We start from the raw sequence: 15,304 nt of genomic DNA, 5'->3' as shown, positions 1-15,304 counted from the left end.
GCGGTTAAGACTCCAACCTCCCTATTTAGGGGGGCATGGGTTCAATTCCTGGTCAGGGAACTATGATCCCACAAGCTGCACTCCTGGCCAAAAGAGAGAAAAGAAAAAAGAAAGTGAGGCTGCTAAAGAGGTAGCAGAAAAATAAATACCATAAAGAGACCTAGGAGGCAACAGAAGCTTTTTTATTTTCTCTTTCTTCAATTTATATGCTTAGAATATATTATTTATGGAAAAGGACAAAAATTTAGAACCAAAATAGATGAATCACCATATAAAGTTATATCCTTTTTATAGTTAAGTGAGTAAACATAAAATATTAAAAATGATTTTATTTTGTGACTTATAAATCGACTCTGAAACCTACCCTAAAAAATAGTCTCTAGATTTCTGAGGAATCGCAGCTCTGGAATACAAGCACTGCTGTGACCACACTGAAAAGTTAACGCCATAGGCCAAGCGGCCAAACTTCCCATCTTTGTGACGTGTGAAGGACAGCTAAGTGATAAGCCTACCACACAGCTCGGGGAATAACGACATCTCTTTAGAGACGGAGAGGAATTTTTGTGAGGCTCAACAATATACAAAGTGGCTTTAAAACTATTGTTTAAAATATTGTACAAATGTTTTCATAGTTTTTAAAGCTGTACTACTCTACTTACTTAGTCACCTACGATTCTGCGACCCTTTGGACTGAAGCCCATCAGAGTCCTCTGTCCATGGGCTTTTCCAGCCAAGAATACTGGAGTGGGTTGCCATTTTCCTCCTCCAGGAGATCTTCCTGTCCCAGGGCTTCGAACCCTGTGCCTCCTGCATTGCAGGCAGATTCTTTACCCATTGAACCATCTGGGAAGCCATTTTTAAAGCTGCTGATGGTAAAAGTGGAAAGAGAAACAAACTTGCAGTTGGCGGATTTCTCCTCAAACTCTGGCTGTGCCATGTGACAGTTGTGCAGGACTTCACAGTTCACATCTCTGGGATTTGGTTACTTTATCTTTAAAATGAAATAATCCCTGCTCTGCCTCTTCTGCAAAATGCTGGTGGAAGTAGAATGATTTAATAAGGGAGCTTTAAACACGCTGATGTCTAAAGCAAAAGTCATGACTGAGGCAAGGTGCATTTTTCTAAATTTATCCACTTTTGTTTCTTTGTATAAGCCACAGTTCTCTACACAGCTTGAAGATACCACATTCAGATCCCAATTGAAAAAATAAAAGATCCTCTAAGGAAAATGCATATACCCACAAACCCACATAGTTTGGTATGTGATTAATTGTACACTGATTGAAAATCAGGGTTTTTTTTTTTATCTTTTTACTTTTTACTGGAGTTTAGCCAATTAACAATTGTTGTGATACTTTCAGGTGAACAGCAAAGGGATTCAGCCATACATATACATGTTTCCATTCTCCCTCAACCCCAACTCCCCTTCATCCAGGCTGCCACACACCACTGGGCAGAGCTCCATATGCTCTACAGTAGGTCCTTGTTGGTTATCCATTTTAAATATAGCAGTGGATACAAGTCCATCCCAAACTCCCTAACTATCCCTTCTCCTTATCCTTCTCCCTGGCAAACACAAGTTCATTCTCTGTGCGTCTATATCTTTTTATTATCATTTCTTTTAGAAAATCACTTGGGAAAGAAACAGGAGTCATTGTGATTTCTTATGTGGAAGAGAAACCTAATGAAAGTAGCATCTAAAAAACTTTTAGTGTGTAGCAGGCTATGGGATAGATCAGTAGAGGAGAGCCGTGTTGGGAAGGAAACCCAGGCAGATGCAGAAACCCAAGCTTGAGGTAATGAGAGCCCCTAGTCTAAGATGGTAGCTGTGAGACTAGAGATGAACAAGGAGATATGATAAGAAAAGAACTGCCAGATAAAAAAAACACAGGATGCCCAGATTTTTGAATTCTAGATAAACACCAAATAATTGTTTAGTATATCCTGAATATTGCATGGCACATACTTACACTAAAACATTATTCATGGTTTATCTGAAATTCCAGTTTACGCATCCTGTATTTTTATTTGCTGTCTGGCAATCTTAGAGAGAAACTGGTGAATTTATTGCTACCCTAATCCCCGTGTTTCTGAGGCATATTCTGAAACAACAACAAAAACGTGGGCAGCGTGACCACTATGAAATGAAGAGAGTCATATAGAGCTAGTTCCAGCTGCTCTATAGATCCTAAAGAGATCAAGAAATATATCAAACAGTTCGTTACAGACCTATTTGTTTTCCAGACAGGAAAGTTACTAATATTGTGGCTATACTCTATTCTCAATGTATGAGTTTTGTACTATGGAGTACAATCTATGTGAATGTGTATGCACATGTGTGTGTGTTTAAGGTATGGGCTACTCAGCAAAAGAGCCACAGGCTTACAGTTGCCCTGGAGAGAACATTGAATAAGAAATGTGAATTGGAGAACTGACAGTCCATCCATCATTTCCTACACACACACACACACCCATGTGCACATGAGACTGGGCCAGGGAGTTTTTCCCTATGCAGCCCAAACCCCTGGTCTGTCTTGACTGGACAGTGTGTGGTATGAGTGGGAAGGAAGTGGGAAGGAAGAAGTTTAGACAACAAGGTGCCTTTCAAGGAAAAGTAGGAACAGTTGAAAGATTCAAAGCAGGAAATCTATCTGAAGTGGTGTTACAAACCCAAAGCCAGGAGCATTCAAGGTGACTTTCTTCATCTAAAAGCTTAAGACCTTTAAGGTTTTCTCTCCTGGGTAATGCAGGTGAAAATCCAAAATAGAGCTGCCAAACTTTAACCCTTATCTCTCTTACTTTGTAATTTTGTCCTGAAATTATCTTTACTAGGCCCTAGTCTCACTCTGTGGAGGCTGGAAAGTCATGATAGCAAGGAGAAAGAGGTCTGGTTTCAATCCACTTTTGCAGATATGGGGCAGACTAGGAATCACAACTGAGGATCAACAGCACCCAAGAACAGCCCCCTGTGAAACTGGAGACCACAAAAAGCCCACAGCCCATACCTCTGGAGAGCCTTTTGGAGAAGACAGGTGGAGGCGAATAAGGCCAAACCTCATGACTGGTCCATGACTGCCCCTGAGCAAAAGTGAGTCTTGCAAATTTGGGGGTAATAGAGGCAGGATTTGGATACTGACTGAACTCTTATCAGTGATAGAGAACTTAGAAAAGGAGCCTAGATTCTTCTTTTGTGATCCCCCATGGTGTGATGAATGCTCAGTAAATGTTGTTGACTGATTCTTTTCAAACTGGGCCTGGGAGGAGGGGTTTGAGGTTTGAAGGGGAAGATTGGAGACAGTTAAGGAAGAATTCATGTATATTCAACTCCTACAGAAAAAACAAAAAGCAGCCTTCCCAGGTTGTTCAGTGGTAAAAGAATCTGCCTGCCAATGCAGGAGACCTGGGTTCAATCCCTGGGTCAGGACAATCCCCTGGAGTAGGAAATGGCAACCCAATCCAGTATTCTTGCCTGGATGTCCCATGGACAGAGGAGCCCGGTGGGTCCATAGGGTTGCAAAGAGTGGGACACGACTGAACACAGCACAGCAGCAGTGGGGGGTGGGGGGCTGGGGGAGGAAACGCAAGGTTTGAAGGGGAAGTTGGGAGATGATTAAGGAAGAATTATGTGTGTTCAACTCTCACAAAGAAAACAAATTAACCAAATGAAAACTATTAGCCACTTAACTTTACACAGTTGTGTAAAAAGAAAAATAAAAAAATTTAGTTCCTTCTAAAAACCATTATACATATGTGTGTGTGTGTATGTATATATTGCTGCCTCATCTTGGTTGCGTTTGCAGTGTCTTTCATTGCATTGGGCACAGGGACTATCTAGTTGAGCCTTGAAGCTCTGGAGCCCAGGCTCAGTAGTTGTGGTGTGTGGGCTTAGTCGCTTTGTAGCATGTGGGATCTTAGTTCCCCAATCAGAGACTGCACCTATGTTCCCTGCATTGCAAGGCAGATACTTAACCACTGGATCACCAGGGAAGTCCCATAAAAACCATTTTATTCAGTTTCCACTGGTAACAATTATAACTGGGATTACAAGTAAAAATGGCTGCTGCTGCCGCTGCTAATTATAACTGGGATTACAAGTAAAAATGGCTAGCATTAATGAAAACATATATCACAACCATAGCTCTGAAAACTCAAGATATTTAGTGGAAAGAACTCCTAAAGACACATCTAAGTGTTTAAAGTAAAAGCAAAACACGAACAAAAACATTTTCCAAAGGGATCAAATGATGCTCAGCTAATTTCATGTCACTTAACATCAATAAGGAAAAATACATTGAAAAATCTATACATTATGTAAGCAATGATGTTATTAGTATAACAAATAATGAAATAGCTCTTAACTATTTCCAACTTTGCCTCTAAAATTCCTTTCGTCTGATGGCAGAACATTATTTCCTGTTCTTATACTCTGTGGGAAGTAGCACACCCATTTTAATGTCACTTTTCCTCTGTATCAACATTTATGGGAGGAATTATTTTTGTGCTTTCAAGGTTGATATCTCAGATCCAGAAGTCATGTGGCAATGGATCTCAAACTTAAATATGAGAATACCTGGAGAACTTGTTACTATCCTGAGAGCTCTCCTACATACAGTGATTCAGGTCTGGTGAGGGATTCAGAAATTTGCATTTCTAACAAGCATCCCAAATGATTCTAAGACAGGTCTTCCATAGATCTTGCTCTGATTTAAGTAACCAGAGTAATTTTCATGTCTACTTTCCAACTGCAGAGGATAAGTTTTAAACTCTTATTTTCTATATGCCCGTAAGAGGTGGAAAGATTACAGGATAATACATGAGTATAAATAACACAGCTTCCATGACCTTTACAGGGAACTCAAATAACTGTAATTTTTGATTCACACTAAGTTTTGAAATGAGGCACTTCAAGGTTCTGAGTTGCTTCATGAGTCATTGGTGATTAATCTTTCCATAGTTTTAACCCTGTGAATTTTTTTTTTTTGAAAACTGGTTATTTTTGAATCAGGTTCCAGCTTCTAGGTGAGTGGAATATTAAAATTTTCAAGGCATATCTTTAAAAATTACTCCAGGTAAATAGTAATTTTCTTACCAATTTCTCTAATATTAGAATATGATATACTTTATGACGTACAGTTCACCCATGAATAACACAGGTTGTGGGTGGTGATCCTCTGTGCAGTCAAAAATATAAGTATAACTTATAATCAACCCTACCTATATTTGATTCCTCAGTATCTGTGGTTTTGCACTGGCCAATTTAACCTGTCATGAATCAGGTAGTACTGTAGTTTTTACTATTGAAAAAAATCTGAGCATAAGTGGACCCATGCAGTTCAAATCCATATTAAAGTTCAACTGAACTTTATTTTTTTCTACATACAATGAAAATAGCATACTTCTACAAACATGTAAATTTCATAGGGTAATATTTACTCCACCTAGTTTCATATATAAGGTTCTGTTTTATAACCAAGTAATATATTTTTAAATTATTTATTTTATTTCTGGGTGTACTGGGTCTTCGTTACTGCTCACAGAACTTTTCTAGTTGCAGTGCACAGGCTCCTCACTGTCGTGGCTTTTCTTGGTTCAGGGCACAGGCACTGGGGGCATGAACTTCAGTAATTGTAACATGTGGTCTCAGTTGTGGCCCAGACTTAGTTGCTCCACAGCATGTGGAATTCCCCTGGACCAGGGATAAAACCTGTGTTCCCTGCATTGGCAGGTAAATTCCTATCCCCTGTGCCACCAGGGAAGTCCCTAAATAGTGTTTTAAGTATATTCAGCTGCCTTTGGGGAAAACCAAGGAAAGTGATTTTGATTTTTCCATGTTATTAGAGCATGGTGGGAGGCTTCCCAGGTGGCTCAGTGGTAAAGAATTCGCCTGCCAATGCAGGAGACACAGGTTCGATCCCTGGGTCGAGAAGATCCCTTGAAGGGGGAAATGGCAATCCACTCCAGTATTCTTGCCTGGAGAATCCAATGGACAGAGAACCTGGCAGGCTACAGTCCATGGGGTCACAAGAGTCAGACATAACTTAGCAACTAAACAACAACTAGTGGTTAGAACTCCATGTATACACTGCTGAAGGGCACAGGTTCAGTCCCTGGTTGAGGAAATAAGGTCCCACGAGCCGGACAGTGTAGCCAAAAAAAAAGAGAAAACAACCCTTCCTCAAACATTCTTTCCTGCTTCATAGTACCTCCTGTGTTAATGTCTGTGTTTGCCACTGTCTTACAGATTGTCATTCAAAAATACAATGCAAGTGCAGTGAAAATTGACTATGAAGAGAACTTGCAAGTCTCATAAAATATGTAGCATTTCATGAAATTGATACAGATGATGGGAAACTATTCAAGCCATGAGCAGAGCCATAGACTGTGTCAATCAGTCCAACTAGCTATTAAAGTTGACAAGAACAAAAGGTCAAAGATACAAGATTTGACTAGAAGATACTCTTACAAAAATGGATGAAATCTGGGATGTTTTGTAAAATGATTCAATTATGGAACAGCCAACATGAAGTGAAGATTATCATTCCATGTTTCTAATGGTTTTGTCAGAAAACATATCTAAGAGTTAAAATATTTTATGTTAACTATAAGAAAGTAAGGTTTTTTGGTAGTCTTAGCAAAAAATTTCAAGTTAAAAGTTCTAGTGAAACTACTTATGAAAATTTGGTCCCCCTTAAATAGATTTACGGAGAAGGCAATGGCACCCCACTCCAGTACTCTTGCCTGGAAAATCCCATGGATGAAGGAGCCTGGTAGGCTGTAGTCCATGGGGTCCCTAAGAGTCAGACACGACTGAGCAACTTCACTTTCACTTTTCACTTTCATGCATTGGAGAAGGAAATGGCAACCCACTCCAGTGTTCTTGCCTGGAGAATCCCAGGGGCAGGAGAGCCTAGTGGGCTGACGTCTATGGGGTCACACAGAGTCGGACACGACTGAAGTGACTTAGCAGCAGCAGCAGCAGCAGCAGCAGTAGCAGAAAGATTTAAGTGACCTTCTAGTATCAGTTATGCATTGATAAGTATCTGTTTCAAAGCATTAGTTGTCTGACTATATATCTAAGTAACAATGTTAACACAGATTTAATTTTAACATCTGATGCCAATCTCTCCTTATTAATCATATTTTAATTCAATAATTTAATATCTTTGTTATTCCTTCCAGCTGATTTTCTATAAATTCATTTACAATCCCAAGACATTAATTTACTAGTAAAGTAATTGTGGTTTTGGACCATGAATTTTAAATCATTATAACTAGGCTCAAACACATCTTTATTAATCAAAATGGGAAGCATTACAATCAACACATTTTTGCTAATGAGAAATAAGTTTGTTTATTTCTGTAGCATAAAAATCTGTGCTTCGGGATTCAACGAACCCTTGGAAAGCATTTTCTGCCTCCTGCTGGTTGTGGATGGAGAAGGCAATGGCACCCCACTCCAGTACTCTTGCCTGAAAAATCCCATGGACGGAGGAGCCTGGTAGGCTGCAGTCCATGGGGTCGCTAAGGGTCAGACATGACTGAGCAACTTCACTTTCACTTTTCACTTTCATGCATTGGAGAAGGAAATGGCAACCCACTCCAGTGTTCTTGCCTGGAGAAACCCAGGGACCGGGGAGCCTGGTGGGCTGCCGTCTATGGGGTCGCAGAGTCAGACACGACTGAAGCAACTTAGCAACAGCAGCAGCAGAAGCTGGTTGTGGAAGCATTTTCTCTCCAAAAAGTTGTTGAGATGCTTGAAGAAGTGATAGTCAGTTGGTGAGAGGTCAGGTCTACGGTGAATGAGGCAGAACTTTGTAGCCCAATCAGTTCAACTTTTGAAGCACTGGTTGTGTGATGTGTGGTAGGGTGCTGTTGCTGTTGTGGAGAAGAATTGGGTCCTTTTTGTTGACCAATGCTGGCTGCAGGTTGCAGTTTTGGTGTATCTCACTGATTTGCTGAGCATACTTCTCAGAGGTAATAGTTTCGCCAGGATTCAGAAAGCTGTAGTAGATCAGACAGTCTGCAGACCACAAAACAGTGACCATAACCTTTTTATGGTGCAAGTTTGGCTTTGGGAAGTGCTTTGGAGCTTCTTCTTGGTCCAATCACTGAGTGGTTTGGCGCTGGTGGTTGTATAAAATCCACTTTCTGTCCCATGTCACAATCAGATCAAGAAATGGTTCATTGTTGTTGCATAGAATAAGAGTAGATAACACTTCAAATCAACAATTTTTTTTGATTTTTGGTCAGCTCACACAGCACCCATTTACTGAGCTTTTTCAACTTTCCAATTTGCATCAAATACTGAATGACTGTAGAATAGTCGATGTTGAGTTCTTTGTTAACTTCTCTCTCTAAGTTGGTCATTGTCAACTTCCAATGGACAGCCACTGTACTCCTTGTCTTCAAGGCTCTTGTCTCCTTTGCTAAACTTGAACCACACTGCATTGTATGTTCGTTAGCAGTTCCTGGGCCAAATGTATTGTTTATGTTGTGAGTTATCTCCGGTGCTTTATGACACATTTTGAACTCAAATAAGAAAATTACTCGAATTCACTTTTTGTCTTTTGCTTTTAGACATAATTTCCCTAGTCTAAAACAAATATAAAATAAACAGCAATAAGTCATTAGCAAAAAAACATGAAACAAGAAATGTGCAATAAAATGATGTATAAAATAACCAGATTTAAGAATGTATCCCAATACATTCTTAAATGGCACTGTTGAACAGCAAAGTTCAACAATGCAAAACCACAATTACTTTTGCACCAACCCAATAAATCTATGGAAACCTTTACTGGAATTGCATTAAACTTCTTCACTACTTTAGGAAGAATTAGGAAGCCTATTTGCTATATTCAGTCTATCAAGGAAAGATGATTATCTCCATTTATTTTCTTTGATCTGTTTTAGAAAAGTTTTCCTCACATGTCTCATACATTATTTGTTGAATTAAACTGTGGAAAACTCTTAGAGATGGGAATACCAGACCACCTGACCTGCCTCCTGAGAAATCTGTATGCAGGTCAAGAAGCAACAGTTAGAACTGGACATGGAACAACAGAATGGTTCCAAGTATGTCAAGGCTGTATATTGTCACCCTGACTTATATGCAGAGTACATCATGAGAAATGCTGAACTGGATGAAGCACAAACTGGAATCAAGATTGCCAGGAGAAATAACAATAACCTCAGATATGCAGATGACACCACACTTATACCAGAAAGTGAAGAAGAACTAAAGAGCCTCTTGATGAAAGTAAAAGAGGAGAGTGAAAAAGTTGGCTTAAAACTCCACATTCAGAAAACTAAGATCATGGCATTGGTCCCGTCACTTCATGGTAAATAGATGGGGAAACAATGCAAACAGTGACAGACTTTACTTCTTTGGGCTCCAAAATCACTGCAGATGGTGACCGCAGCCATTAAATTAAAAGATGCTTGCTTCTTGAAAGAAAAGTTATGATAAACCTAGACAGCATATTAAAAAGTAGACATTACTTTGAGAACAAAGGTCTGTCTAGTCAAAGCTATGGTTTTTCCAGTAGTCATGTTTTGATACGAGAGTTGGACTATAAAGAAAGCTGAGTGCCAAAGAATTGATGCTTTTGAACTGTGATGTTGGAGAAGACTCCTGAAATTCCCTTCGACAGCAAGGAGATCCAACCAGTCCATCGTAAAGGAAATCAGTCCTGAATATTCATTGGAAGGACTGATGTTGAAGCTGAAACTCTAACACTTTGGCACCTGATGCAAAGAACTGACTCATTGGAAAAGACCCTGATACTGGGAAAGACTGAAGGCAGAAGAGGATGACAGAGGATGAGATGGTTGGATGGCATCACCGATTCAATGGACATGAGTTTGAGTAAACTCCAGGAGTTGGTGATGGACAGGGAGGCCTGGCGTGCTGCAGTCCACGGGGTCGAAAGAGTCGGTTATTACGAAGAGACTGAACCGAACTAAGTCACCTGAAGTGGTATCTGTTGCACTTAAATGCTCATTAACATAAATGGCTGAACAAATTCATTTTAATGGATATTCAATCCACTAAAAAAACTCAATATCCCACATAGGTAGTCACTTCAACATAGCCTCATGTCAACTCCCACACCAAAAGAGTACTTTATTTTGTAAGTTTTGACCCATTGTCACTTCCATGTTATGGTCTTTTCAGCTGTCAAGTGTGCAAGGTGAAGAAAAAATTTAGTTATACGGGGATTGCACCTGGAAAATAAATTTCTTAAACTCCATATATATGTTGTAAAACTGCTGGGTTCCAAGCCCATCTATGAACTCCCAAGCTACCAGTATCATGTGCAGCATACTAAAGCTACACTATCTCAATAGCTTATTGATTCTGTATAGATCCAGTCAATCAATATGTCAACTTGTAACAGACTGCACACTTTTAACTGAACATGGCAAAATATTTACTGTCTCGAACTTTACATCATTTGATGTCAAACAATGAGGCAAATCCCAAAAGTACATACAAAAAACGGCCTTGCACTTACAAAAGATTGTTTCCCATACTGATTAATCCAGGCAGCTAACTCATTCGTTTATGCAATTTTATTGAAGAAAAATAAATCAGTTTCTAGCAGAGCTAATAGTTGGTCACTCCTCCACTGACAACTTGCATCATTTATTCTTTGCTATATTAAACAGTATATTGGAAGATAGATTAACTAGTAACTCCAAGCCTCCTAACAATTTAAATGAAAATAACAAAATGTTTTGAGACCTTGTTTTGGAATACAAAGGGTGTTTGACTTCCAATTTCCATTCTCTGTAGAACCAGAACTGGTCATTCCTTTATTGACATACATAAAATACATCACATTTTCTGTTCTGCTGATACTACAAATTCAATACCAATTCTGTAGCCACATCAGTTATGAGCATAAAGTATATCATGTGACCTCAAATCTCTAACAGTGGAAGGCTTAAACAAGAATGGATGCTGCTAAATAATGCTGCTTCCTTTGATGTGACAACTCAGCATCCATCTTCCTCCCTCTTAGATGATTCTTCAGCACATAAGAGCAGTGAGGAATGGTTTTAGTCTCATAACCAAGTTAGAGTGAAGACATTGGCCACATAATACACATGCTCCATTTTTTAAAAAATTCTGAATCTTGGGCAACTGTTCTCTTGTACTACTTTACAGTTTCTAAAAGCAGTTATTGTTCAAAGCTGGAAGAACTTAAGTCTTCTCAGATGACCATGTGAATGAATGAAGGGAGGTAAATAAAAAATAAAATTAAAAAAGATGAGGTCTGATAGGGGAGCAGCCAGATAAGAAAATCAAAAAAGGAATAGTAATTTAAAGTTTACTCCAGTTATAATGCAGGTTATTCTGACTTTAAGGTAGCATCACACAGCACACTTCTGAGTCCATTCCTGAGATATTCTGTTGTACTTATCTCCATCTGTTTTATAGATCCATGCAATCTCTGGCACTAGGAGTCATATGGGTTTGGATTCCATAGCAGTGAACAAATGGATAAAAGAACTTTAGAAATAGTTAAAGCAGGAGACCACTGTGATCTTAGAATATAAAGACAAATGCTGTCATTACTATTAATATTTGGATGATAAATTCTTATTGTAAATGCAACCTTAGGTGGTTTGAAGGGGTAGTCTGAAGGAAAATGAATACACCACCTTGATATGGGCTGTCATTAGGTCCCATAATTATGGCTTGCCTATGAACATATCATCCCCCAACTGGACCTGCAGAACATTGTGCTGGAGGGTCATGGGCCAAATTACTAAGTTCCTTATTAATCTGTTTCAGCACCATAGTCTGTGCTTTTTGTCTGGCTCCTATCTCGGTGTGTGCTTGAAGGTCCGGCCAAAACTCTTGATGATCCCAGTGGCTGGGAAGGATTGTCTCTTCATCTCACACCAGCTCTGCCAGACATAGGCGCAGAGGGGCCGGGGACTCCCTCACACTGCGGACTCAGCCTCCGCCCCATGGGGCAGCTGGTGCCTCCCTGGCTCTGTGGGGATCTAAACACTCACTTTTATTGTCAACTAATTTTCAGCACAAGTGACAAGATAATTCAAGAGGAGCAAAGAACAGTCTTTTCAACAAATGTTGCCAGGACATCCAAAACAGATATTCACATATGTAACAATGAAGCTGGACCCCTACCCTCTCATTGTATATAAAACATAGCTCAAAATGGATCAGTGACCTAAACATGACAGGAAAAACAATAAAACTCTTAGAAGAAAACAAATTATCATGATCTAGGATTATACAAAGGCTTAGGCAGCAAAACACAAGCAACAACAATGACAAAATAGTAAATTGGACTTCATCAAACGTAAAGATCTAGGCCTGGGAACAGAATTCCAGACAGAACAAGTATGAAGGCCCGAAGGTAAGCTGTGTATCAGAGGAGGAGAAAGTAAACCAGAATGAGTGGAGAAAGCTGAGGCATGATAGGAGAAATAGTTGAAAAGATGGGCATAGTCCAGTATATAGAGGGCCTTGAAGGCCATGATAAAATATATGGATTTTATTTGAAATGCAGTGGGAATCATTGCAAGATTTTGTTTTAGGGAATGTCGTGTTCTGATACATGTTTCTGAAGACAACTTTGATTCCTGCATGTCACATTAACTGTTGCTGGGCAGGGAACAAGGAAACCAGGTTAGGAAGCTTTTATAGCCATCCAGGCAAGACATAAATGATGGCATCAGGATAATGGATAGACAGGAGATTAAATAGATATGGAAGAGCTGAAAGGACTAACTGAATGTGGTAATTGAGAAAGAAAAGAGGAAATAAAGGATAACTCTTAGGTTTTCAGTTTAAGATGTATGTAATTTATGGAGAAAGGCAAGACTAGAAGAATAAGTTTGGAGGCAGTTAGGCATGGAAATCAGTGTTTTGTTTTGCTATGTAAAAGGTGAAAAACCTTTAGTCATCCAAATGGAGATATCAAGTACTGAGCTGAAAAAACAAGTCTAGACCTAGGGGAGGAGTCAAGGCTGGAGATAAAAATTTGTGTCATTAGGCCCATGTAGGACTATCTTGGAGAAGGAAATGGCAACTCACTCCAATATTCTTGCCAGGAGAATCCCATGGACAGAGGAGCCTGGTAGGCTACAGTCCATGGGGTTGTAAGAGTCGGACACGTATTAGCAACTAAACCATAAAACAGGACTATTTAGAGCAAATATCTAGATAGAGAATAGTAGAGGAGCTTACACTATGGCCCAGGGCACTGCAATATTAAAAGACTGAGTAAAGGGGATGGAGCTGGCAGAGGAGACTGAAAGAGTAACCAGTTAAGTAGGAGAAAAAAAACAGTAACAGAATTGTGGTGTATGAAAGGATACTCAGAAATATTTAATTAGTTACTTATATGCAGGTTTAGTCACATGAGGTAGATAATCAAAAACTTATCAAAGCAAAAAAAAAGACAAAAAAATGTGCAAAATGTGGGGAAAGGGAGGGAACAAATTGCAGACAGTTTAGAAACAGTAAGTCTTGTTTATACAGTTTTTTAATAAACTGATTAATTGGCAGCTAGACTGTCTTTGAGCAGGCTGACTTTATCATAAAAGAAAACTGTTTCAGTTTATGGCTTTGCCAGAGCCTTGAGAGCGTCACTGTAGAATACACCTGATGGGCTTTGTGATTTTTTCAGTCTAGTCCCTTAGTTGTAAATCATTTCCTCATCAGTTGTAAATCATTTCCTCATCAGGAGTACTCAAGTGTCATGGGAAAAAAATATTAAAAAGTATTTCAAAAAGAATATGGAAGCCAAAAATCATAATCAGAAGGTACAAATTAATCTCACAAAGGGTACCTTACATCAATGGTTCTCAAACTTCAGTATGCCACCAGCATCATCTGGAGGATTTATTACAACAGAGTAAAAGTCACTCAGTCGTGTTCAACTCTTTGTGACCCAAATTCTCCAGGCCAGAATACTGAAGTGGGTAGCCTTTCCCTTCTCCAGGGGAATCTTCCTAAACCAGGGATCAAACCCAGGTCTCCTTCATTGCAGCAGATTCTTTAACACCTGAGCCACAAGGGAAGCCCTTAAAACAGAGTACCAGGCCCCAACTCAAAATTTCTGATTCAGTAAGTCTAGAGTGGGGCCCCAAATCCGCTTGGACTAACACATTCTCAAGTAATGTTTATACTGCTAATTGAAGAACCATATTTCTTGAGTCTCAATGACCTAGGAAACTTGAATGCATGCAGCTGGAAACATGTCCAAGAAGAAATGTTCCTAACAACCTTGATTATAATAATAATAAAACTAAAAATAATCTAAATGTCCATAGTTGAATGGATAAACCATGGTATGCATTTTGTAATAGAATACTATATAGCCATGATGATGAGTGATAGCTACATGCATCTATACAGATGAATCTCAAAAACGAAGTTGAGCAAAAACAGTCACTAAAGTATACATATAATTTGATTCTATTCACAGAAAAGCCAAAAGCAGGAAATACTATACTTATAGAGACACATAAACATGTGGTAAAATTATAATGAAAAATAAAAGATTTATTGATACAAAATTCAGACAGTTGTCATCCGGAAGTTAGGAAAGACAGAGAAGTATTAAAGACACTGCTGCTGCTCCTGCTGCTGCTAAGTTGCTCAGTCGTGTTCGGCTCTTCACGACCCCATGGGCTGCAGCCTACCAGGCTCCTCCGTCTATGGGATTTTCCAGGCAAGAGTACTGGAGTGGGTTGTCATTGCCTTCTCCTAGACACTGAGGCACTTCAAAGTTAATGTTCTATTTTTTAAATGATGTTGTACTTCAAAATGTAAATAAAATATACACTTCCTAAGTGAAAGTCAAAGTGTTAAGTCGCTTTTTCATGTCCGATTCTGCAACCCCATGGACTGTAGCTTGCCAGGCTCCTCTGTCCATGAGGATTCTCCAGGCAAGAATACTAGAGTGGGTAGCTATTTCCTTCTCCAGGGGACCTTCCCAACCCAGGGATCGAATACACATCTCCTGCATTGCAGGCAGATTCTTTACTGTCTGAGCCATCAGGGAAGCCTTCATATATATTCTAGTATGTGTGAATTACTTCATAATAAACATTTTTAAGTAAAATCAGAGGTAATGATCAGCTATATTAGTTGGTGCTGAGTTCAAGAAAGGTGAGGACATAGAAATGACTCTAGAATTTGGTAAAAGGAAGCTTGTGGTGATCCCTAAAGAGTGATTTCAGAGGGGTAATAAGGACAGAATCCAAACTACAACAGATTAATGAATATTAGAACACAAGACAGAAACTGCCAAAACCA

The 15,304-nt window shown here is 39.3% G+C and overlaps 1 pseudogene; it reads right to left on the bottom strand.

The window, feature by feature from the left end:
- Window positions 1-10,666: 10,666 nt before the first annotated feature.
- Window positions 10,667-14,371, bottom strand: LOC129651000 (ubiquitin-conjugating enzyme E2 D3-like; annotated as a pseudogene).
- Between the last annotated feature and the right edge of the window lie 933 nt (window positions 14,372-15,304).

Source organism: Bubalus kerabau, chromosome 1 (genome assembly GCF_029407905.1).
Source record: "Bubalus kerabau isolate K-KA32 ecotype Philippines breed swamp buffalo chromosome 1, PCC_UOA_SB_1v2, whole genome shotgun sequence".
NCBI classification, from domain to species: Eukaryota; Metazoa; Chordata; class Mammalia; order Artiodactyla; family Bovidae; genus Bubalus; species Bubalus kerabau.
The sequence above is the reverse complement of the archived record's forward strand: the minus strand, read 5'-3'. Positions and strand labels throughout refer to the sequence as shown.